This window comes from Eulemur rufifrons, chromosome 7 (assembly GCF_041146395.1).
Source record: "Eulemur rufifrons isolate Redbay chromosome 7, OSU_ERuf_1, whole genome shotgun sequence".
NCBI lineage: Eukaryota > Metazoa > Chordata > Mammalia > Primates > Lemuridae > Eulemur > Eulemur rufifrons.
Window position 1 is genome coordinate 211,328,361 of NC_090989.1, and position 27,994 is coordinate 211,356,354.

Sequence of the window (27,994 nt, forward strand, 5' to 3'; positions counted from 1 at the left end):
ATACAAACTGGAGTACCTGGACATCTTTTGTGTGGGGGAACAAATGCCTTTTTTTATGTCCATCTATCCTTTAGTTTATATTTCTCTATCTATCTACCTATGTCATTTTTGCAGTTATTTACACCCACAAAGGCTATTTATTATTAGACCAACATACCTACCTATTGCTAGTATGAAAGCAGCATATATCCTATGAAAAAACACTCAGTTAGAGGATCTTGAGAAAGTGCCTGGGCATAATAATTTGAAGGTAGTGGTTAGGAAGATATTGATTGCGTGGGCTGTTCATTCTTAGCTCTTATTCAGCCACAATAGCTTGCATTTATTCTATTGCACTCATTGGGCCAATGTTTCATCTTGAGAACGCCTCTGGTCCCAATCCTTGGCACTGTCCCTTGGCACACCAAGCCCCATTTATTTTTGAAAATTTTCCTCAATATGGCTCTCAGAAAGTACCCTGCTATTTTTATCTCTGAACTTCATATGTCATTTGCTCCTTCTGATTGATGCTTCTTCCCCCATCCACACTTCACACACTTTTGCATGGGTAACAACCCAGTCATCAAATATCCCCCTAAATATCATATCCACTGGGAAATTGCTAATTACCTGTAGGCCCCATTGAATTTTGTTTACCTAGGACATTGTATTTTAATTCATTTGAATTGCTTTATAATTCATCTGTTGATATCAAGGAATACATATTTAGTTCTATATACATACTGCCTAACACAGAGCCTAACATATAGTAAATATTAAGAAATCGTACTTAATAATATTATTGCTGTTAAAAGTTAATTAAAGACAGGGCACACATCTGAATTTTAATTAACTATATTTCCACAGTTTTAAAAACTCAGACACAAAATGTCTTTACTGCTTCATACTGATGGATAACCATACTCATCACATCAAAATTTATATGACTTTTATTCTTTCATGTTGTCTAATATTGATAAATGGTTCACAACAGAATGCAAATCAATGTAAATTTACTATATGGGGAAATTGCAAATGATCTTTCAAACTATGCAGAATTTCATAAAGTTGATGAAAGTGATGTTGGAGATCTACTTGATCCAATGCAAAGACATTTGAAAGCAGTATACCAAATGAAGAGTAAATGAAGAGTGAAGAAGATAAACATGCAAAGTTAATACTTCAAAGAAGAATAATAAAGGATCAAAAAAATGCTTGGGAAAATAATTGAAACTTTTGAGTATTTTTGCAAAAATTACTCACTTTATAGTAATATTGTAAAAGTAAGATGTAAAGTAATAAATATTCTCTCATATTTCATCTCTTTGGTGAAATAAAAATTCTTCTCTAGAAAAGAAAAACTAATTCTAGTAATGAGCATATAGATGCTATTCTTACCTACATTTTATTAATGGTATAAAATATTATAAACTTATTTCTATACACTTTTAAGTTGCATTTTCATAGTCCTGGCCCAACCAAAATGTTCTTTGTACTTTTCACTGTGAGATTTTTGGTTCCCATTTCAAATGGATTCACTATAAGTAGTCTTCTTTTGTCTTTTGGTTTTGTACTGATTATCCTCATATATTGAGACTATCTTATAGTTTCAGGGACAAAACTAGAAATAAAATATGGCAATTGTAGGTAGGTGACAAGAAGACTTTTGAGAATGAAAGGGAACATGCATAATAGTCATATCGGGACAAATAAGTGTCACCTGAAACTGTCATGGCCAAACCAAAACATACAGCCACCTTGTTTTAGGGAGTTATATAGGTTGAAAAATTTAAGGAAGAAATGTTTTTTGATGGTGTGAGCGATCTACTCCTAGTGACTTCTCTGCCACTGGAAATATTCAATCAGAATATGTCAGCAATGTGACTCATCAGATTCTCCAATTCTTACTCATCTCCAAGAGCACTGCTCTTTGATATCTACCTAAAACCACTGCAGGATCTTGGCTGGCTATAGACATTCTTTTCATCTAAGAAAAATGGCATTGCATCATTGTGTCCTGCCTGCCCTGTGAACCTACCTGATGGATGGAGTTTTGGGCATTTGTTAACCTTGTTGCCAGCCCTTTCCAAGTTTCATCACATTCCTCACTGAGTTCCCTATTCTACTTTTCTCTGAGCCTTGGATTGGCTAAACTGTCCACACAGCCACTACCCAGGCTTATAGAACTAGATTCACATAGATGAGAGTGAAGGGAGGGACCTTAATGTCAGAGACAGAAGGTAAAGGAAAGTTTTAAGTGCTGTGTTATTTATAAATGAAGAAGTAGAAGAGCTTACCAATTGGTTAGTGCTTTAAAAAGAAGAAGGATGTTTCTTATTTTCTCCATAAAAATAAAAACTCCATGAAAACTCTACCATGGTCTTCAAACATTAGGGTATAGCAATATTTCCTAAGAGAAATTTAATAATGTCTTCTATTAAACTTCTGATTCAAAATGGCAGCCTGAAAACATGAGTACATAAACTGGAAGACAGCCATTTAAATATCTGGATAGCTATAAAGGTTAGAATGGAGTAGGATTTTCTCTTGATCCCTGCCACTCTAAGCTAGCTGCCCTAACCTCTGCCAACCATATTTTCAATTTACTTAGAGAAAATCTTACCTGCAGATAAAACAGAATCAAGCAAAATGACAAAAATGATAACAACAACAGCAATAACAATAAAACCCAGAAGACAATAAGGAAAGGGGTAGAAAAAGTGAACAATCCCAAATAAAGGGCTTAAAATAATCCTGTGTCATCATTTCCATTTCCTGTCTCTTTCTATGCCACCTGCTGTGGCTCATGTGTCTCAGGGCTTTTGCTACTAACTCTACCTTCCTTCTAATCAGCAGCTCTCCTTGTGTGTACTCTGGGAGGAGCATTTCTGCTTTGTTCTATCTTGCAGGTCTTCCAACAGCCTCTGTTCTTGAGAAAGCTCTTAGTAATATCTCATCTGCTGATGCCTTGCTCCCTGTCTATACACTTTACAGTGAAGTAGACAAACCCCACCCAGGTACAAGGAACTTCTTTTCAGGCTTCCATACTTGTATGAAAGGAAAAGTAAGAATCACCCGGCACTTAAGAAATCCTGGAGCATGAATGAGGAAAGACAAAAATTAACAAGTAGAAACAAAAAATTTATAGGTAACAGAATAGAACTTTAAAAAATGTGACTGAAGACTGCCGTCTGGACAGGATGGCATAAACGCCCTTACCCTTATAGTAACACTGGACAAAGACAGTAGACAGTACAAAAAAAAAAAGGAAAACTACATACCAGTATCTCTTCAAAACTTAAATGAAAAATTCTCAGTGAAATCCAACAAGATACAAAGAAATTATATGCAATGACCACACTGAATTTATTCAATTGAGTATTGGATTTATTCAACTACCTTCAATGGAAGGTGTGCAAGGCTTGTTCAACATTCAAAAATTAATCAATGTAATCCAGTATATCAATAAGATAAATAAGAAAAGACATGTAATTATATCAATTGAGGTAGAAAAAAAATTTGACAAAATCCAACACACATTAATGATAAAAAAAATTCAGTAAGTTAGGAATAGAGGGGAATTATTTTACCTTGATAAAGAGCATCTACAAAAACTCTACAAGTAACATCATATTTACTGGTGAACAACTGCAAGCTTTCCCCCAAGATCAAGTAGAAGGCAAGAATGCCCATTTCTGCTACTCTTCTATAAATAGTGTTGGAAGTTCTAAGTACTGAAATGAGTCAAGAAATTGAAGTAAAAGATGTACAGTTGAAAAGGAAGAGATAAGTAAAATCATCTCTATATACAGATGATATGATTGTCTACATATAAAATCCCAAGGCATCTACAAAAGAACACCTAGAACTAGTAAGTTCAGCAAGGTCACTGTACACAAGATCAATACAAAAAAAATCAATGACATTTCTATATTCTAACAATGAACATGTGGGAATCAAAATAAAAAGCACAATACTATTTGTAATAACTCCAAAGAAAATGAAATACACTTAACAAAACCAATATAGGATCTGTATGCTAATAATTATAAAATACTGATGAAAGAAATCAAAGAAGACCTAAATAAATGGAAATACCTGCAGTGTTCATGAATTAGAAGACTAGACATAGTAAAAATGTCAATTCTCCCCAAACTGATCTATCAATTTAATGCAATTCCTATCAAAATCCCAGCAAGGGTTTATATGGACATAGACAAACTTATTCTAAAATTAATATGGAAAGGCATAAGGCCTAAAATAGCTAAAACAACCTTGACAGAGAAGAATAAAGTGGGCGGGGTCACTCTGATCACATATTATAGCTTACTCTCTAGCTGTAGTAATCAAGCACATTGCATTGACAGAGGGAGAGACCCATAGATCAAGGGAACAGAATAGAGCACCCAGAACAGACCCACACAAATGTGCCTAACTGATTTTGGCAAAGGCCCAAAAGCCATTCACTAAAGGAAGGACAGCCTTTCCAATTAATGGTACAAGTGGACATCTATAGGCAAAGAAAATAAACCTTGACCGAAACCTCACACATTAAAAATTAACTTAAAATGGATCATGGATTTAAATGTAAAATGTAAACCCATACAACTTTTAGAAAATTAAAACATAGGAAAAAAATCTTCAGGATCTAGGGATAGGCAAAGTTTTCTTATACTTGACACTAAAAACACGAACTAAAAAGGGAAAAAGAAAAAATTGATAAATTGGACTTTATCAATATTTAAATTTTTGCTTTCCAAAAGCCCATATGAAGAGGCTATAAGGCAAGTAACAGACTGGGAGAAAATATTTACAAACCACATATCCAATAAAAGACTAATATCTAGAAAATATATGGAGCTCTCAAACTCAGCTGTAAAAAACCAAACAATACAATTAGAAAGTGGACAAAAAACTTGTAGAGGCATTTCACCAAAGATAACATACGAATGGCAAATAAGCACAGGAAAAGATGTTCAACATCATTAGCCATCACGGAAATGAAAATTAAAAGTACAATGAGATATCACTACACATCTATCAGAATGGCTGAAATAAGAAAATAGTGACAAAACGGAATGCTGATGAAGATGTGAAGAAACTGGACCACTCATACATTACTGGTGGCAATGTACAATTGCACAGACACTTTGGAAAAGAGTTTGGCAGTTTCTTATAAAATTAAACATGCAGCTACCATATGACCCAGTCATTGCACTCTCAGATGTTTATCCCAGAGAAACACTTATGTTCACAAAAAATCTGTACATGAATGTTCATAGCAGCTTTACTCATAATAGTGAAAAACTGGAAACAGTTCATGTGTCCTTCAGCTGGTGAATGGTTAAATAAACTGTGTTATATACATACCATGAAATACTACTCAATGAGAAAAAGGAAAAAAAATATTAATGTATACAACAACTTGAGTGAATTCCCAGGGAATTCATACTGAGTGGAAAACAAAACAAATACAAAAAGATTACGTAATGTATGATTGCATTTATATAATATTTTAAAATGACAAAATTATAGAAAATGGAGAACAGATTGTAGCTGTCAAGTGGGGGTGGAGGGATTGAGAGGAAGGTACGAAGTTGTAAAAAGGCAATCTGAGGGAGCCATATGGTGATATAACTATTCAGTATCTTGACTGTGGTGGTTGATACACAAGCCTACACAGGTGACAGAATTGTGTGGAACTTAAGACACACACACTCACACACACACCACAAGTTCACGTAAAACAGGAAATCGGAATAAGATTAGTGGATTGTCAATGTCCTGGTTGTAATATTAAACTATAGTTTTGCAAATATTTTGAGGGGAAACTGGATGTAGTGTGCTTGTATCTCTTTATGTTATTTCTTACAATTGCATATGAATCCAAATTATTTCTAAACATTTCAGTGAAAAAAGTTCTGGAAAAAATAAAATTGGGATTCTCAGAAAGACAAAATGGTATGTCAGCTATAAAATAAACATGGGTTGCTAAGAAATGAACAATCAGAGAAGATACAAATATTCTTGGAAATTAAAAAAAATGACTTCCATAACAAACTGAAAGAAGATTTGGAAGATTCCAAGATGTAGAGCAAAAAGAAAGAGAAAGAAAATACCAGGGGAAAAATGAAAGAGTTAGATCAGTCCAGACAGAAAGAAAGTGGAGAGAAAGTAGAGGAGGAAGTATTAGAGAAATAACAGGACAAAAATCTAAGTTCTATGGAGAGAAGAAACCTTTGTAAGAAAAGAGTCCATAACCGTTGAGCAGGATGAATTAAAAAACAAAGAAAACCAAAACAAAATAAACAAAAACCCAAAAAGTCCACACTGAGTCACATTCTGAGCAAAAAAAATTATTCTAAACATGTAACAACTTGAGAAGTTTATTCCTGTTTACCCTTTCTGAGGAAATTACTCAAGTACATACTCCAGCACCCAAAAGGAGGGAACTTGTTGAAATTATGAATCCAATAAAATGTAATCCTAAGACAGCAGCTAAGTTGCAGGCTTACAAACAGCTAGTGCAAATTAGAACATGGGAGGGCCAGTGGGATCCTAGTAAAATATCTTCAAGAGATGGGGATGCACATTAAATAAGAGAATCAGAAGAGCCTGCAAAACACTAGGCACATGAAGAAGGGATATAACTCTTTCAACCATAAAAAAAGATTGCAAAGGAAAAGTTGTTGAAGGATAAACATAAAGAAAAAAAAAAGACAAAAAAAATTCAACCATAAAAAAAGAAAGCCAATAAGAAATATCTGGCAAAAAACTTACAAGTCATGACCCTAATACAAAACAAACCAAAATAGGGAAAGATTTTAACGTATGTACAGGGAAAGAAAGGAGAAATTCCACCAGTGACTTTGATTTTAACTGGAGAGAGTGACTTTGATACTAGGGACATTGTGTTTTCAGTGACAGAGGGGTGATGGCATAGGAGATGCAGATGATACAATGTGACTCTAGCACACTCTGACTTCACAATGAGCCATATTTATATATTAATAATTGTAATCCAAAGATATTTAGTGCTTGTAAACTTACAATCAACCTATAGTCAAAACAAGAGCTACAATTAAATGTTTAAAATAGGTTAGGAGGTGACAGGGAGATGGAAGAATAGCTGTGCTTAAAATTCTTAGTTTATAAATTGGGGATTTGATCTATATTTTCAAATGTGTGGAACACAAAATAAAGCTCTAAAAATAATGATGTAGCCATCAAAAATTGAAAGAATGGGAAGAAGGTATGGCGGTGCTATTAAAGAGCATCCTTTTGAATCATAGCAGGACATCAAACTGAGGCTAGGTCAAGTTTGCACACAAGAATTAGCCCTAAAAACAAATTATCCAGATCCATGTCTAACTCTCAAAAGAACTAGACACAGAAATAGTTAAATGGGATTGCCCGTGGAGAGTAGAAAGTGGTGAGGTGACAGTCTCTCAATTTATTTTATAAGCCAGTCTATTCTATTTGATTTTCTACTACATGCATATATTACATTGATCAAGGAAAAATAATTTATACAATATTCACTAGCTGTAACCCCATGGGAGGCCCTGGCCCAGTGTCCTCCTGCAAGGGGAGGTAGAGTAATACATACTTCATAAGTGCGCATGCTTACGAAACATCTGCCATGGCTGGGAAACGTTGAGAAGGGAACAATAAAAGTCATGAATGAGAATGGCAACCCAAACACCACATGTGGGAACATCTGTGTTAATTCTGACAAATTCTGCTTGACCTCATCATCCATCACTGCAAAACACTCGACTCTAGGGAAAAAAACCTCTTTGCCTTTGAGGTATTAATTCCATGTTATCAACATAGGTCCACACACATGTTGAGTGTATGAGGGAGATGAGATATTACCTGGGTAATTTTGGCATGATTGTTTGACAGTCCTAAAGCACTCTACATTGATAATGGCTAGTTAGTTATTTCATGTATGCACTGTGATCAGCTGTCATGAGAGACCAGGAAAACAAATGATTTCTGCTCTGACACAGATACATGTTGGAATAGAATATGTTCGTTAGTTTTTGTTCATCCTTTTCAATACCTACTTCTAGTTGCCTTTGCAGGTTACTTCTGTCATTGTTCTCTTCAACTCTTTTACTTCCTGTGAAAAGCTGTGAGAGAATTCAGCCTGTCTGATCTTGGCAGCCTCTGTGATGGCCCGTCACTGAGTTGGGGTCCTCAGCGCCAGCAGCCGGCACGCGGGGAGCAGAGCATGGTCTAGGTTCTGGGCTGGCTGAGCTCTGTGGTTAAAAACAATCTCGAGGAGCACAGTAGGTGGAGCTCAGGTGCCACTTCACACCCTGCCTTTGGAGGGACCTTGGCTGCTTTTAAACAGACCCTTTCCATGCAGAGAACTTGCCTCTGAGCTGGAACTCACGTGGATGTGAATAACTATGAGGAAAGCAGTTCCTGGTGGGAAGCTTTCGGTCCATCTTGGCAGTAGGAGACAGGCAAAGGCTCCTTTGAAAGCTGCTTGTGGGAAGATTGGGGTCACTTGGGGAAAACTACACATGTGCAAAAGGGTTTCTGATGGGATTTACCATACTCTTCTCACTTTCAGGCACAGAAGTATACACTGTATTTTGATTCATCTGCCAAACTGCATCTGCAAACACCATCTGCAAGGCTTTGTGTCTTTAGGAGCACCTTTTATTTTAAGTGCATGCACACCGGAATCAAATTCTGGTTCAAGCATTTATGAACTGTGTGATCTTGCACAGGTGAGTTAACTTCTCTATGCATCCGGCACCACATCTGTCAAATGGAGAGAATGATAATAGTACCCACCCTAGGGGGTTATTCCCAGTGCATGAGATAACCTATGTGCTAGTAAATACTCAATGCTAATAAATAATAACAATCAATAGCAGTCAAGTTTTTTTTTCCCAAAAAAATTTACACTAGGCACAGAAGGTGTGAAGAGAATGCCTTGAGATTTGCAAATGGGGATTTGAAAGTGAGAGCATGGTGAGGAAATAGCTTATAATATAGACCTCTGGGGTTCCTTTCTGGACTTCCCTGTACAGGACACCTTCCACAGTCAGCCGTCTACACCGCAGGGACAGAAAGTGAGAGCAGAGCAGCAAAGGTTCCATCGTGGGCTTCCAAAATAAACTTGGGATGCCAGCCTCAGAAACTGGCAAACTGGCTTTGAGAGCCAAAACTGTTCATCTGCAAGAGCTGATTTTGTGGAGGGCAAAAAAGGGATCTTAAGAATCCAAGTACAAGGCCCTGCAGGAGGCAAGGAGACCAGTTTGTGCTGTAGCAACAGATTACAAGAGAAGACTGGGAGACTCAGACAAGGCCCTCTCTGCCGAGGGTGACCACATAACTTAAGGCCTAAATGGGTCACTGCTGAGAGTAAAAGGGAGCATCATTCATCATTATGCTGAGATCACTCCAGTAGGACAGGACTGACCCTGGCAAATCAGGGCATGTGACCTGCTAGCCAAGATGCACTGGGCTGGGAAAGGGGAACAGGAGCCTGACTGGGGAGAGGAACAAAACCTGGGACACTGTATGGAAGAAAGCAGGATCAGCAGAAAGAGCCCAGCACCGTCTCTTGCCAGCACCAGGGAGCTGTGGGGAACCACAAAGGACCAGCAGGGCATCCATCAACACCAGAGTAAACCTCACTTGTCACCTGCCCAATGAGCCATGTGGCCCTCTGTGGAGAACCTTTCCCCTGGCTCCACAGGCACGTTGCCTATGCATCATCCAGCAGAAGTGACGGCCACTTGTCCCATAGACTTTGTTGAGCCACATTTGAACCTCCCTATATGGGCATTCTGGCTAGGGCCCGGGACATCCAGAAGCCTGCAGGAGCAGAGGGACATATGGATGGAGAAGTCCCCGGCATCCACCCTTGGATGGAATTTGGCCATGTTGGAACCCACCTCCTATTAGGACAGATTCTAGCAGAATTTCTTCAGCAACAGGAACCAGCAGCTGCTGGAGAGATGATGGTGGGAGGTGGGAAGATATCAGCTTAAAGACAGGGAGGCTTTGAGATCTACCAGAAAAATCTTAATGAGAGCCTCCTCAGACTAAAAGAGCAACATAGCTTACCTTAAAAATGAGTTCATCTTGCAGAACTGAAGTAGACAAAAGAAAATAGACACATGAAAATAACCATGGTGTGCTTTCAGGGTGCAGATATGTTTTCCTTAGGTAATTTACTATCCCTCATAATTTCCCAGAGGGGAACATAAAAGTTACATGTTGATGGCTTTACTCTGATATCAACATTGTAGGATCTTATTTGACCTTAAGGATATTTCTTATGGGCTCTGGGCTGTTAATATTCATAATCACCCACTCTGGTAACTACCAGGAACCTTTTGGAAAACATTTCTCAGGGTGAATTATGTATTTATATGTAAAGCCCCAGCAAACATCCTCATGGCCATAACTTTTGGGTGTTTTCAAACCAGATTATAGTAAGACAATGTATTTTATTCAGCAGATTTGTTTTAATCTAATTATGTAGGTGAATAAAAATTACTGCATGCTGGTGCATCTAATGTAAGTTATCTATTATTCACACCACATTTACTTTTAATATTCATGCAGATTCCCTTTGACATAACCTACTGTGTCACAGTTAATCCAATAAAGATAAAATATAGCTCAGCAAAACACCAGTCGATTCCAGCTTTCTGGTAATTATTAAAGACTATTTCACACTGGTTCCTTCAATCAATGTATTTCCCCTTGGATGGTGGCGCTCTCTTTGAAGCTGTCAGTCCTCCCAGTGGATTCAGAGGAACACTCAGGCCCTTTTTCAATCTCTGGGTCTCAGAGGTAGTTCAAAGAGCACAACAAGGCTTCACAGGTTTATCCTCAAAGGCTGACACTATCTGTTTGATGTATGGTGACTTAAAAAGTCATCTCTGGCAAAGCATGTGTTTGCTACCAGTCTACCGAATCAGCCATTTATCAACTTATCTGTATTCACCCAGTGCACCTGCTAACAGCTCAAAGGAGAACACACACTGTCTCCTGCTGGAATGGCTATTGATTTGTTTCCCATCTCTAATTTTATATTGTTTTGCTGCCCTGTGGATGTAGCAACTCCTTTACGGGATGAAATGAACATGGAACGTATGAACCGATGGCTTTTGGTTGTTGTGCTCAAGAGCCCAGAAGGCAATAGACCCTTCACAGATTGAGGACAGCTGGGCGGATGGTGGATCAAGACTTCCTGTCCCAGCTCACCTTGCTTTTCACTTTTATCCACGTCGCAGGCATTTCCCTGCATGGATCCTGCAAGGACATTGCAGGGTGAAAACCAGGAATTCCCAAACTCGTAATCAGAAGGTGGTAAGGTCCAACAACTACCAGCACATGCAAAAGGAACCCTGGATTGAAGATGGGGATGCCCTGACTCCCTCTCTGTAAACCACCTCACCTTAAGCATCTCCATGCTCCAAGGAAAGTCTTCTTTATTCTTTGTCATCCTGAACATGTGATTCTAGCTGAGACATTTTCCTTTCCACTTCTCTGTCATTATCTGTTTTTAATTAAAATAAAATGAGGCTACCTCACCACATCATGAAAATTATTATCATTTATGAAGGCCTTCCTTATTAATATAATTTCTGGTGTGGTCATATAATTTGATTAACATTATATAGGTAACACTTCAACTATAGAAAAGAAAATTTTGATGGATTCTTATAGAAAAGGACAAAGACAAGGTCAATATTTTTTCTGTGCAGCATTATATATTTTAGGTAGAGCAGTTGCCATTTTAGGATGGCAATAATCCTATGAGTGCAGAGTAAATTGTCCCATGAGGTGGGTCTAAGAGAGAGTATTGTTTTTTCCTGGCTCCCTACTTCTACAAGTTATTCTCTCTCTCAGAATATCTTGGTGAAATTCATCGAGATTCTCTCTCTCCACAGTACTCTCTTCTTCTTGCTTTGTGTACATTCCCTGGATGGGCTGATTCAGTCATGGCTCCCATTATCTGCATAACGATAGTAATGTTGACTCTAAAACTCAAAATATTAATATCTTGGATTTAGAATGTCCTCTAGAGTCCATACAAGAACTTCCACTTGTCGCTAATGTCTTGCTACTTGTCTCGCACCAGCAGCATTGACATCGACTGGGAACTTGTCAGAAATGAAGAATAAGAGCCCCATCTCACATGTGTTAACAGAAACTACATTTTAATAATATTCCAGGTAATTCCTTTGCACATTAAAGTATGGATTTGCTACAGCACTGTTGCTCGTCCTTCACATACCTAATACATAACTACATGGTACAAAATGAAGCTCTGGGCAGCTCACACTCCCTAAACTTCTCATGTGCACTTGGGCAGGACTGCTCTGAAAGCAAACTTGACTGTGCTTCTTTGGTCAAAGCTCTCTGGTGTCTGCAGTAGTCAGGAATCAGAAGACTGTGGGGCCCACATTGTCCTAATTTGCATTTGCATGGGCAAAATGCGCCCCAGATTTATCTTTCTTATGATAATAAAGGGAACAAACTTGGGCAGCTTATCTGTAATAAATATGCCACCCTCTTCCTCTGGCACCTTGCAGTTCAGACCTCAGGGAGAATATAAACATATCCATGAATTATTTTTATAATCTCAAAGGGTCAGTTTTTCATCTTCAGAGAGTCAAATAGAATGAGAAAAGTTGTCTCTGGGAGAATAAGATCTCCATCATATAGGAAATAAAACCATGTTTTTGTCTCTAGAAAACTGAAGAAAGATCATATATCATAAAACTAGATGTGGGAAAAATAATAACCTACTGTTCCATTAGAAGAGAAGAATAGAGAAATGACCCTTGCTGGATAATAGTTCTTATGTTAATGACTCAGATATTGAGAGTTAAAAAAAAGGAGTGTTAGAGATTTTTAGATAATGGTCCTGTGATCTGAGTGCTTCTGTTCTTTCTTTCTTACATATAATATGGCTTTAAAATGGTTATTATATTGAATATCTTTGCCATTCGTTGTTCCTCCTGGTTCTGAAATGCCTTGTGTAGCCGGGAAAATGAAATCACCCAGTGGTACCACATTTGAAAGCACTGGGGGTGAGAGAGGAGGGATGTTGAAGGAAAGTAACCAGACCTGCTCTACACAGTAATATGACCAATATGTCAAAAAACCAATAACTTCACTGTGGCAGAGGACGACCGAGTAACCAGATGGAGGACCACTGCCCCTGGGGCAGAATGGCCAAAATAGGTAGTTTTCTGTTAAATTTTAGGTTTTTGTATTTTGGGATTTTGAGATGTAAAGCTCTAAATTTCATCACACCTTCAGTAAAGACCTTGAATGAGTGAGTGAATGAGTTAGTAGGTGAGAGTGTAAGTGAATGTGTGTGCATGTTCTGAAAATCAGTGAAAGGTACTGAATTCCATGTTGGGTCAAGAATATGAGAAAAAGGTTTAGGGTCCATATGTGGGAGGGTAAGATCCATAGATTGAGCTACTCTGAGCCCAGCATTAGAGCTTCATGTACCTTCTAGAGCCTCAGTAGACAGAAGACTTTGGACCCTCTTGGGATTGCTAGCAGTCTTATGGAGAACAATAGACTTAAGGAATCAGGGTTTGAACTAATACCTAGAAACAAGAGAGCAGGGTGACCCCAGCTAATGTGTCTTCCCTCAACTGAAAAAACAAGCATGAAAATAGCAGCTCAAAATAGTGTGTCAGTCATATTGCAGGGTATGAAATTATCTCAGAGTGGCTGAGTTATCTTGTGCTTTTATGAAAAATGGGCAATTATGTCTTTTATATTCTCTCACATTCAGTGAGAAGAGGATATTGAATATATTTTAGCTATATATTAAAATGCATTTTATTTGTCAATTATTAAAATCATTGTTTTTAAAGAGAAAAAGAAAGTATTTAAATATGGTTTATCATTTACATTATGATGCTTGTTATATACTTTAAAATGCTCACATATAGCATAATATAAACACGTGTGCTGGTTTTACTAGTAAGGGGCAGTCAGCTGTTATAAATAGGAACCCACACTTGTGGGATTGTCATCTAGCATTACATAAGAAAGGCCACACTTCAGAAGTAACTATTAAAGGCATGTTTTTTGTCCATATCTCTTATTAATACTGGTAGTTTTGTTAATCAGCATAATGAATGCTAGAAATAGATTTTTACTGGAGAAACTGGTAACTTCTAATCAGCATAATGGGTATTAGAAATGGGCTGTCATTGGTAAAAATAACGGTATTTAAGATATGTGGATTGGCTAAAATATTCAGGGACACCTGAAAGGCCAGACAGCTGGGACTTCAAATTTACATAACAGGTTGTATGAACTACTTAGTGTCAGCTTTCTAATGGATGTTTGTTTACTGAGTACCTGGGCCACTTTGCTAAGGCTTGTTTGTTTAATGCATGTCTGTGTATATATAGCAGCATTTTTATTTGGTCTGAGGGTAGAGAAATAACTGTCCTTCCCCTACCTTAAGCATGTCAGCAGCTACCATTTTTCAAAAGTAAATAACTAAGTTGTTCATGACCAAACTTGCTAAACTTGTTTTTCAATAATTTGTTAAAACCTTATTTACATGCATTTTTTTTTCATTTCCACAAGTTTATTGATATCTCTAGGGGAAAAAATGGTTGATATTGGAGCTGGGGGCTGTAAGTGGCATCCACTTTTGGCAATTCCCTAGGTGACAATAGCTATCATTTCCCAATTTGGTTTCCTGATGCACTTCTGCCTACTTGGACCCATCCCATTAGTCTCCATCTGTGGGGATATGAAGATTAACCTTGCTCAGTGTTATGTTAGAGATTTGAATTGGAGATCAATTTCCTTTAGGGAAGAGACTATCAATCAATGTCAACCTTTTATTTACGCAACACCCACTGTATGCAGAGTATTGTTCTAAGTCCTTGGACAATTACCAAAATTACGTACACTGTAGACCATGATCACCCAGAACTCAAGATCTGCAGGGGCACAGAAGAATGGTGTATTTAATTTCATTATCTGCAAATAATCTTCAGTGACAGCTATCTATGGATTCATTCACTGCTGAGGGCTGTAATTTGTGGCGGATCACACGCCCTTTAAACTTCTCTTTCTTTTTGTTCATTCCATTTTTATCCTTCTCTTCTTTTCTCTCTCGCTCTACTTTTCCCTTTCCTCCTTCATTTTTTCCTCCCTTTTACCCTTCCTCCTTACCTTCCTTCCTACCTTTTTACTTCCTTCTTTCCTTTGCCTATATCTGTTTATTTGAGCATTTCTCCCAAGACATTGAAGCTTTTAATCTACTGTTTTGTTTTCCTTCTCTTTGCACTATAACCATTAAATAGCTTCATTTAAAAACAAATGATCTCCCCTCTCACAGAATATGACTGTTGGTTTTGTTTGAGTACTTCCTTTTTTGGGCCATGCTAAGAGCAACTGGCCCTTCTGCCTTCACTGAGCCTCGGTACATTTTCTAATAGCTTAGACTCCCCTGAACTCTCCCACCCATGAAAGCTCCTGGCTGTCATCTTGCTACCTTAAGACCCAGGCATTTTGGGGTTTGAACCTTGGTTCTCCCATTCTGATTCTATGACATGGGACGAGGTGTCTGAATTCTCTCCCTAGTTTCTTCATCCATAAACAAGATGCCATGATGTTTACTTCATAGCATACAGAGCATTCTCTCTGGCTTTGGTTATTGCCATCACTTCTGCTTTATTTTTAACCCAATTCTCAGTTTCTGATCTTACTGGACCCCAGGCTCCCTCCTTCACTGCACTGGGATGACCTGCCTGTGTTCACCCACCAGGTATTAGACCCAGGTGTGTCTGCTGCCTTGGCATCCATGTCCCCATCAGAGCATCTGAGCTCCACTCCCCTCCACCCCCTCAGCCCCCCACAGGACTCCTGGCTGCACACTGGGGGCCTGTAAAACAGGAAGAGTCATTTTAATTAAGGAGATCAATAATTCTTCCCCTGTTTTCTCTCAGCACTCATCAATTATATAACACCTGTCCCAAGATATATTTAGGCTCAAGATTAATCCCTTCCTGTTTGGGAAGATTTAGAAATCCTAGGTATGGAGGTGCTTACGGTTTTGGAACCTAAAGTCAGAAAGACTGGACTTCAAATCCTGGCTTTGCCATTCAGTAGCTGAATGCATTTGGGGCATTTTAACAGTTTTGAGCCTTAGTTTCAGTCTCACCTATTTGTCCAAAGTGGTGGTTTCCTAATGGAATAAGCATGGCCTGGGGCATCAGAGACGTAGATGCAAAACCTGGTCTTTACCACTTATGGAGTGAATGAATGACTTCGAGAAAAATCTCACTTTCCTTCTGCTTCTGCTTCCTCATATATAAAATGAGGATACTAATGCCTAGAGGACTATGGTAGAGACTGATGAGGTAAGTTCAACTCTTTTCCATGGGACCTTGGATGTGATCAGCTGCTTCAGGATGGAGTTGAGCATCCCCTTCCCAGCCACTGGCTGCTAGAAACTCATTGAAGTGGATGATGATGGCAAACTTCTAACTTTGTGGGAAGCATATGGCCACAGAAGTTGCTGCGGACACACTGTGTAAAGAGTGGAAGGATCACGTGGTGCAGATTGGTGGTGGGCACGACAGGCAAGGGGTCCCCATGAAGCAGGCGATCTTGACCCACAGCTGTGTCCATCTGCTGCTGAGTAAGAGGCACTCCTGCTATAGACCAAGGAGAAGTGGAGAAAGGACGTGTCTATCTGTTCCAGATCAGTTGTGGATGCCAAGCTGAATGTTCTCGACTTGGTTATTTATTTATTTTTAAAGGAGAAGGATATTGCCGGACTGATACACTACTGAGCCTCATTGCCCAGGGCCTGAAAGAGGTAGTGGACTCTGCAAATTTTCCATCTCTCTAAAGAAGATGATGTCCACCAGTGTGCTGTGGAGAACCCTGAACAAAGGAGGTAAGAAACCCAGGTCCAAAGGACTCAAGTCTTGTTATCCAACATGTCCCGCAACATGTATGTCAACATCCTGCTGGGAAGAAACAACATACTTAAAAAATAAGGACTAGGCAGAAGAATATAATAAAATATTGATGAAGATACTGACAAAGGCCAAAGAAAAGCAAAACACCAGGAGCAAATTGCCAAGAAATGGAGGCTGTTCTCTCTCAATGCCTCTATCTCTGGGTTCTGTCAAAAATAAGATGCTCTAGGAGTAACAAATAAATAAGATAGGACATTTTAAAAGGATTACGTAAGATAAAAATCTCTGACTACATTTACCTACAAAAGGCTTTGTAAATGTTATTTCTAGCTCTGAGAAGGATGCCCTCACATAAGGCTAGTCAGTGTTTGAATGAGTCCAAGAAGGAAAGAAGATGGAATCTCTCTGTTCAATCTGCTTTTCATGGTACTTCTGGCTTTACTGGGTTTCTGTGACTTTCTCTAGTTCTCATACCATTTCTCAGACATCACACCTGGGAGTCTTCCTCCTCTCTGCTTTCCTAGGGCAGCCGCCCAGCCCAAACCAATAAGCAAAAACAAAAATCATTTGTCTTTAAATCACTCTTGTTCCTGTCTTCTGTGCAGTTTCCAAGTTCCAACATCTTTGGTCTCAGGTTCTCCTCTGCGAGAGACACAACTCATACGTTTTGAGTCCTCTGTGATGCAGTGTGGGGTAGCCGAGCGTGCCTGAGAGCCCACTCTCGGCTGGAGCTGGTCCCAGAGGCAAGCTGCTTTCAACGCTGGGGTGGCTGCCGGACACGCATTTCTGGACAAGTCTGCCAATGGAGTGGGGAAGCTGTGTGGGCAGGGAAGAGCTCTGAACAGATCTCCGTGTTTCTGTTCAAGATGAGCTTCCAACCAGTGCCAGCACAGGGCGCCTTTAGCATCTGTGATGGTTAATTTTATGTGTCAACTTCACTGAGATAAGAGATGCCCAAATAGCTGGTAAAACAGTGTTTCTGGGTGTGTCTGTGAGGGCGTTTCTGGAAGACATTAGCATTTGAATCAGTGAACCGTGTAAAGAAGATCCACCATCACCAATGTGGGCGGGCATCTTGCAATCTGTTGGGGGCCCAAATAGAACAAAAAGACAGAGGAAGGGTGAATTCACTCTCTCCCTCTCTCTTCTTGAGCTATGATATCCATCTTTTCCTGCCCTTAGACATTAGAGCTCCAGATTCTTGGGCCTTCTGACTCCGTCTTGGAGTCACCCCTTCAGTTTCTCTGGTTCTCAGGCCTTCAGACTTGGATTGAATTATAGTGCTGACTTCCTAGTTCTCCAGCTAGTAGATGGCAGACCATAGGACTTAACAGCCTCTGTAATTGGGGGAGCCAATTTCTTATCATATTACTAAATCCCTTGTTATGCTATATCTCTATATAGTCTATTGGTGCTGTTTCTCTGGAGAACTCTAATACAACATGACACTGCTTTCAATCATTAAGAGAATATCTCTACATGGAAACCTAGGACATTTGTGCCTCAGAAAGCATTCCCTTCTGAGTGTGAATAAAGAGTGTGAAGAATAGATCTCTATGCTCAAGGAAAATGTTGTAGTTAGAAACTGTTCCCAAACTTAAACATTGCCAAACACAAAGACTGTTTAAAGAACAATATTGGGAATTAGTTTCTTTTGGTAATATATCCTATCTCCATTTAGAATCTCAAAATGTCACGCTAAATAGTCTATACTCGAGGTTATTCACTCCATAATCGGTAGAGGCCAGATTTTGCATCTATATCTCTAATGCCCCAGTCTATTCTTATTCCAGTAGGAAACTACCGCCTTTGGAGGTGCAAACTCAAAAACCAGTAGGAGTACAGGTGTCTTTGTCATAGAATGACTTTTGTTCCTTTGGGTAGATGCCCAATAATGAGATTGCTGGATCGAATGGTAGGTCTACTTGAATCTGTTTAAGGTATCTCTATAATGCTTTCCACAGGGGTTGCACTAGTTTGCAGTCCCACCAGCAATGTATGAGTGTTCCTGTCTCTCTGCATCCACGCCAACATGTGTTGTTTTGGGACTTTTTGATAAAGGCCATTCTCACTGGAGTTAAGTGATATCTCATTGTGGTTTTGATTTGCATTTCCCTGATGATTAGGGATGTTGAGCATTTTTTCATATGTTTGTTAGCCATTCTTATATCTTCTTTTGAAAAATTTCTATTCATGTCATTTGCCCACTTTTTGATAGGGTTGTTTGATTTATTTCTTGCTGATTTTCCTGAGTTCTAAATAGATTCTTGTTATCAGTCCTTTATCTGATGTGTAGTATTCGAAAACTTTTTCCCATTCTGAAGGTTGTCTGTTTATTCTCGTGACTGTTTCTTTGGCTGTGCAGAAGCTTTTTAATTTAATCAGGTCCCATTAATTTATTTTTCTTGTTGCTGTGATTGCCTTAGGGGTCTTCCTCATAAATTCTTTGTCTAGGCCAATGTCTGTAAGAGTCTTTCCTACATTTTCTTCTAGAATTCTAATAGTTTCCCACCTAAGGTTTAAGTCTGTTATCCACCGTGATTTGATTTTTGTGAGAGGTGAAAGCTGTGGGTCCTGTTTCAGTTTTCTACATGTGGTTATCCAATTTTCCCAGCACCATTTATTGAATAAGGATTCTTGTCCCCAGAGTATGTTTTTGTCTGCTTTGTCAAAGATTAGATGGCTATATGAGGATGGTTTTATATTTGGATTTTCTGTTCTGTTCCACTGGTCTGTGTCCCTGCACTTGTGCCAATACCAAGCAGTTTTAAGAACCACAGCCTTGTAGTATAGTTTGAAGTCTGGCAAATTAATACCTCCCATTTTGTTTTTATTGCTTAAAATTGCTTTTGCTATACGGGGTCTTCTCTGATTCCATACAAAGTGTATAATTATTTTTTCTATATCTGTGAAAAATGATGCTGGTAATTTAATAGGGATTGCATTGAATCTGTAGATCACTTTGGGTAGTATAGACATTTTAACAATGTTGATTCTTCCGATCCACAAGCATGGTATGGTTTTCCACGTATTTACATGTTCTGCAATTTCCTTCCTCAGTGTTTCATAGTTCTCCCTATAGACGTCCTTTACCTCTTTAGTTAAATATATTCCTAGGTATTTTATTTTCTTTGTTGCTATTTTGAAGGGTATTGAGTCCTTAATTTGGTTCTCCAATTGACTGTTATTGGCATATATGAATGCCTCTGATTTGTGTGTATTGATTTTGTAACCTGAGACTTTACTGAATTCATTGATCAATTCCAGGAGTCTCTTGGTTGAATCCTTGGGGTTTTCCAGATATAACATCATATCATCAGCAAAGAGTGAGAGTTTGATCTCTTCTTTCCCTATTTGGACTCCCTTGATTCTGCTCTCTTGCCTGATAGCTCTCGTAAGGACTTCCAATACTATGTTGAAAAGTAATGGGGACAGTGGGCAGCCTTGTCTGGTTCCAGTTCTAAGTGGGAATGCTTTCAGTTTTTCCCCATTCAGTATGATGTTGGCTGTGGGTTTGTCATATATGGCTTGTATCATTTTTAGATAGGCCCCGTCTATGCCTATTTTGTTAAGCGTTCTTATCATAAAAGGGTGTTGAATTTTGTCAAATGCTTTTTCTGCATCTATTGAGAGGGTCATATGGTCTTTATTTTTGCTTCTATTTATGTGATGAATTACATTTATAGATTTGTGTATGTTGAACCATCCCTGCATCTCTGGGATGAAGCCCACTTGGTCATGATGGATTATTTTTTTGATAAGCACTTGGATACGATTTGCTAGGATTTTATTGAGAATTTTTACATCTATATTCATAAGAGATATTAGTCTGTAGTTTTCTTTTTTTGTTGCGTCCTTTCCTGGTTTTGGTATCAATGTTATGTTGGCTTGGTAAAACATGTTGAGGAGAATTCCATCCTTCTCGATATTGGAGAATAGTTTATGTAGGATGGGCACCAGTTCTTCTTCGTAGGTGTGGTAAAATTTGGGTGTGAACCCATCTGGACCAGGACTTTTCTTTTTGGGAAGGTTTTTTATTGCTGAATAGACCAATCCTGATATTGGTCTATTCAGGAATTCTATTTCTTCCTGGTTGAGCCTGGGAAGGCTATGTGTTTCTAAAAATTTGTCCATTTCCTCCACATTTTCCAGTTTGTGTGCATAAAGATTTTTGTAGAATTCATAGATGATATCATGTATCTCTGTGGCATCGGTTGTGATTTCTCCTTTCATGTTCCTGATGGAGGTTATTATAGATTTTTCTTTTCTGCTCTTGGTTAGTCTAGCCAGAGGTGTGTTTATTTTGTTTACCTTTGAAAGAACCAACTTTTTGTTTTATTAATTTCCCGTATGTGTTTTTTGTTGTCCTTTTCATTTAGTTCTGATTTGATCTTAATCATTTCTCGCCTTCTGCTGGGTTTGCACAATTCACAATTGCAAAGATGTGGAAACAACCCAAATGTCCATCAATTCATGAATGGATTAGTAAATTGTGGTATATGTATACCATGGTGTATTACTTAGCTATAAGAAATAATAGTGATATAGAATCCCTTTTGTTCTCCTGGAGAGTGTTGGAACCCATTCTATTAAGTGAAGTATCCCAAGAATGGAAAAACAAGCACCACATGTACTCACCAGCAAATTGGTTTCCCTGATCATCACCTAAGTGCACATTTGGGAATAACACCAACTGGGTATCAGACTGAGGTGAGGGGTGAGGGGAGGGGATGGGTGTATACCTACATGATGAGTGCATTGCACACCATCTGGGGAATGGTCACGCTTGAATGTTCTGACTTGGGGGGATGGAGGGTGTGGGGAGGGGATGGGGGTATAACTACATGATGAGTGCAATGCGCACTGTCTGGGAAATGGACATGCTTGAATCTCTGACTTGGGGGGATGGGCGATACATGGGCAATATATATAACCTGAACTTTTGTACCCCCATAATGAGCTGAAATAAAAAAAAACGTAATAATAAAAAAAACAGTAGGAGGCAAGCATGTACCCTGCGGGGGAGAAGTGCCTGGTGGAGACTGTGGCATCAGCAGAGGGCAGACATCTCAAGGGGCAGATGCAAAGATGCAAATCCGCTTCTGGTGAGTGTGCCTCCATACTGAGTGTTGTCAGCTTCTCTGGTTTATTAGTGTATGTGAAATCCTTTTAAATATTTGTAACTGATTAAACAAACACTGTGTGGGCTAAGTGGTTGCTATGTTGTAATTGCTAATCTAGTAATCTAGTTAATATTCTTTTTTTTTAAAGAAAACTGAGTCCCAGCAATGAGAAATGACAGTTACACAGAAAGTTGTTGGAAGCAATTGTTTTAGACATGCTTGTTAGTAAAGCTTTAGTCCGAAGTTCATCAGTTAAGACCAAGTCCATGGCCACTCAACCCCTAAAAATATATTGATGGAACCTAGGTATGGTAGATTAAATAATTAATCTCAAGTCCTCACTCCCCTTTAGATAGCACTGTTATGTAGAACCATGACTTTCCCATGGCCTTTGGGAGCGGAGTGTATTTGCTCATTCTTGACTTTGTGTTTGACCTTGTGGTGATCGCTGGTCAATGGGATGTTAGTGGGCACAGCGCAAGGAGAGGCTTGACGTGTGCTAGGATGGTTGCTCTTGCTCTCTTCTGCCATCACCATGAGGAGGACATGTCCCCTGTAAATGCTAGTACCAGAAGAATGTGACACCTGACTCTAACTCGAAACCTGGAGTTAAGTCAAATGGAGTTCAGATAAGATTAACTAGACCCCAGCCAGTCTGCTCATGAGCATGAAATAATACTTGTTTCTATATGGTGCTGGAATTTTTGCAGTTGTTTGTCATGTAATGAGAGCTGATGAATAAATACACTGAGGATTGTGCTCCTATCCAACCCAGGGGAAATTTACATCCTTTATGGAACTCCTGTTACCACCTCCTCCACGCAAGACATATAACAACATACCACAGAAGGGGTGGCTTGAACAACAGAAATTCATTTTCTCACAGTTCTGGAGGCTGAAGTCTGAGATCAAGGTGTTGGCAGGTTTAGTTTCTCCTGAGGTCTCTCTGCTTGCCTTGCAGGTGGCCGCCTTCTCCCTGTGTGCTCACGGGGTCTCTCCTCTGTGCACGTGACCCTGGTGTCTCTCTGTGTCCAGATTTCCTCTTCTTATAAGGACACCAGTCAGATTAGAGTAGGGCTCAGCCTAAGGGCCTCATTTTAACTTGATCACCTGTTTAAAGGCCTCATCTCCAAATACAGTCACATTCCGAGGTACTGAAGTGAGCGCTTGAACATACGGATTTTGAAGGGACACAATTCAGCCCGTAACATACAGGTTAACATTTGACTACGGTGCTCGTTTCTAGTCCAGACCCCGGCACACGGAGAGTGCTAAAATGCCAAAATGCATCAGATGCTGGGATAACCTGTGTAAAGTAGAGCTGGATAAATGGCCATGCCACCTTAGTGGTGCTGGGGCTGGGGGATGTATTCAGCCTCCTTCAGAGGGGACCGAGGTCTGTTCCAGCTGTTACGAAAGCTTGTCTCAGCTCGCAGGCTGACTCGTGAAGGCCTCAGCTGACCAAGGTGAGAAAAGATTTAATTAACCTCCTCGAACACCACCCCTCAGCCCCCCTGAGCCAGCCCTGTCTGCTCTCTCACTTTTGCCTATTGACTCTGACCGCCGTCACCTGTCCTCAACAGTTCATTATGCACATAGGCCTGGTCCCTTGTGCAGCCTTTGCTTTTTTGCTGCACAAACCTTGAAGTCAGACTCAGTAGCACTTTGCATTTGCCATGAAGGTCTAGTAACATCTGCAAGCTCTGTGGAGTCTACTAAAGATTTCCCTTGGAGAATGAGAAGAATGTTCCCCTCACTCACCCCACCATTGAACACAATCTAATTTAAAAAATCACAACAGATGATTCTTTTTCCTCCTTTCTCACAGGTTCCACCTTTTATACTTTGGCACCCTCCCAAATTCTGATGCCGTTAGGTGGCACTCCCCTTGGAATGTTTAGTCCAGCCTTTCTCTCTTCCCATTCAGTGAACCCACAAAACCAGCCCCCTTCTTTCCGTGGGGGCAGCTGGGACATAGGTGAGAAAGGCAATCGTTTATAGACCCTGGGAATGACTCAAGGGGAATGCTCCACATCACTAGGACACTTTTCAGTGGATGGCTGATCACATAGCGGTGGTGACTGTGGAATGAATATTGGGCAGACACCTAAAGCTAGAATATCAGGAGTACACAGGGCACCTTTCTTAGTGCTCCAAGTGAGTCACAGGTGCGACCATCCCTTGCAGAGCACAGGTGTGCCTGTGTTTATGGCAGTGGCAGAGGTGTGGCTTGTTTCCGATGCCACCATTAAAGATCATGCCCATTGCAGCTTGGTGGCTCATGTTATTGGATTGCCAGAAACAACTGAAGACTGTTTTTGCCTTTTCTCAGTAACAATGACTCTCCGGTTGGCCTGTCCTTCAGAATCACGTGGAGAGCTTTTGAGAATCCTGATGCTCTCGCAGTACTCCTGACCCACTCAATCAGAATCACCGGCATCAGGCATCAGTACTTTCCTGATGGAGGAGGCAGGCATCAGTACTTTCCATAGCTCTGCTGATGTTCCCTGTGCAGCAAAGTTTGAGAACTAGTTCGCTAGATTCTGACTACTCAGTGGTCAGTGGATCAACAGCCATGGGCTCCCGTGGGAGCGTGTTAGAGATGCCAAATCTCAAGCCTACCCCAGACGTAAGGAATTGGAACTTGTGTTTTATCAAGCTCCTGATTCCTACCCATGTTAATGTTTGAGGATCACTGAGCTGGATCAGCTGCTCTCACCTTTGGCTGCACATTAGTCATGTGGTGCTGTACCAACTCCATTCTTTCACAACCATAGGAGTGAGCCAAGGACTTAGGATTTTTTTAGATCTCTGCAGGTGATTCAAATTGAGAACCACTGTTCTAGGCTCTAACATTTCTCTCTGTTTGAAGCACATCTTCCCAGCATTCAAATGGGTCTGTGAGCTATGGCGTCACCGGGTGCACTGCACCAGCCAGCAGTGATGTCTCATCAGAGCTGTGCAGTAATTGCAATCTGGGCTTCTCTCCTGCATTGGTGCTGCCTCATGTGCACAGTCACTGTGGCTGGTGGGACCTGGAGGTTCTTGAAGTGAGCACTAAGAGAGGGTCAAAATGAATGACAAGACATTTCAGTGGGAGCTTTCAGAAAAAGTCCTGCCAGAAGGAAATCTGGACCTGCATAACAATATAAGGGCTATGGGTTGAATTCTGTAAGCCTAAAACTGATATATTAAAGTGTTAACCTCCAGTATCTCAAAATGTGACCTTATTTGGAAATAGAGTCTTTATAGAAGTAATCAAGTTAAAATTAGGCCATTAGGATGGGCCTTAATTCAATAGGATAGGTGTCCTTATGAAAAGGGGAAATTTGGACACAGAGACAGAGGGAAGAGATGTGAAGATACACAGGGAGAAAATGACTGTGTGACTACAGACATTCATCTACAAGTCAAGAAATGGCAAGTATGGCTGGCACACACCAGGGGCTAGGAGGAGGCAAGAAAGGATTCTCCCCTAAAGCTGTCAGAGAGAGCGTGGCCCTACCAACACCTTGATTTCAGCCTCCAGGTCCCTGAGACTATAGGTTTCTGCTGTTTTAAGCCACCTAGGTTTGGGGACTTTGTTACAGCCGCCCTAGGAAACTAATACAAGTGAGGTTAAAAATGAATTAAGGTGACTTTCTCCCAAATGAATCTAAAGGAGAAAAAAAAGAATAAAAACTGGAAGAGAAAATTCTAAAACCGAGTAGCTCTTTTGAAAGATTCTTTTTACTGATAAATTTAAGTACACAGATGCTTAAAATAAAAAGCTGAAGAGCTTTTTGCTTAAAGATGTAATATTTTCCAGCAAGCAATGAATGGAACTTAACTCAGAGCTGTTTGTGGAAATGTGTTTTCCCCTTAGAAATCATTAAAACATACATTGTTGCTCTTTATGCTAGTTTTATGATGCATGTCGGAATTCCAAATTAAATAATGTTTAGATGTTTATGCGCCAAGAATTGTTTCTCAAGGAGGCCTAAGAATGGGCAGAAGAATATCTTTTTTATACTGAGGCGGTGAATCCTTACTCAATGAGCAAAATGTATGTTACAGTAGGGTTTTATTACAATATCAAAATATTTTGACAGGCAAAAGACTATGAATACAGAAAGACCTCTGTGTTCTACAAACCCTAATAGCAAGCACATTTGCCAAGAAGTTAGACACTGCTTTTCAAAACATGTTCATATCTTTTGTTTCATTCTTTGCTTCTGTGCCAGTAAACCTGGCAGTGCTAAATCCAAGGGACCTAGAAACCTTTTCATATCTCCCCTCCCGAGAACCACAGATGAAAGTACCCGTGCTAACTTTGCTGAGCTTTTTCATCAGCTCCTGAAGTTTCTACAAAAGCATGTTGCTGACCAGGAAACTGGGTCAGGCAATTGTTCTGCAATAAAGATGATCTTTTGAAGTGTCTCAGCAGCAGCCTAACTTTAACAGGAGTCCCGTGGATCATGCTCTTCACAAATTGAGCTTAGGGTCTCAGATATTATTTATCCTTCTGTAATAACAATAAAAAAATCTTGCCCCCCTTTTTCCTCCCCACCTGCCTCTGGGCTTTCTGATTGATGAACCTATTCACTTAAACAGAGAGCTTTAAAAAATGCTTTAAAAAAACCACAACCACTTCTTGAAATATATTTGCCAAGAGAAGCTACCTTGAGAAACCCGGCAAAGCTAGCATGTGTGAAATACTGGCACGCTGCCATAGGATGCCCTGGGCAGAGTCTCCAAGAGGTGCTTTGACTGCGGTTCGAACAGGATCTGATCTTGCAGAGTCAAAGGTATTTTCCAGTCTTGGGATTTCCCACCTACCCCCAACAGAGGCATTCTCTCCCTTAATTCCTCAATCAGGGAAGAAATAAGTTGTGGTTTTATTTTGATTTAAATGAACATCATTAGCATATTCAGACTGAAATATATATAACTCATCGGATCAGATACCCTTTAACGGGGACATGAATTATGAATCCATGAAAGAAGCTGTCACTAGCTGTGTTTACCTTGGTATTAATAGCATAAGCAGTCAGTGTTGGAAGTGGCTGGGGTACATTTTCACCAAACCCATCTTGTCCTTCAGGAATAAGATAGAGACGAGGGAGAGAGGAGAGACAGGTGAGAGTGGGCTGAAGTGATGGAGGGATGATAGTATTTATGAGGATTTCTCTTAACATCCAATCGAATTCAAATAACTCACTTGTTAGAGGCCTCAGATAATGCAGGTCCACTCAGATCATGCAACGTGAGCAGACACATTGTCACTAGATTAACCTTATTGCTCTATAACAAGGGTGAGCAAACTATGGCTGCTTCCTCTTTGTATGGCTTGAGAGAAAAATGGGTTTTACATTTTTAAATAGTTGAAAAAAAATCAAAAGCAGAACATTATTTTGCGATACATAAAAATAATTAAAGTTCAAATTTCAGTGTCCATAAAGTTTTATTAGAACACAGCTGCAACCATTCCTTTATGTAATGCCTATAGGTGCTTCTGCATGTCAGTGGCAGAGTTGATTAATTGTAACGGAGCCCATAGTGCCTAAAATATTTACCATTTGTCTCTTTACAGAAAAAAGCTCTCAGACTCCCATATATTAAAATATATGCATTTATATATATGGACATATGTATGTGTACATATATGTAAATATCCATCTATCTAAAATTTTCCTTTAATACAAAGGCAAACTTTTTTTCCTGGCAGCATTTCTTGTAAGCAAAGTTAATATAAGCACTGAAGCATAGTATCTGCACATCTCTATCCTCTTACTCAATTTTCATAGTTAAAAACAACACTGCTCAGATGCACAAGGAAATGTTTTATTCTACTATGTGCTTGCTTACCTTGATGAAACTCACAGTGCTCTGTATTTACTCTGCCTGGCAGGGCAGTATATTCACCCGGAGTCTAGGCCATAATGGTAT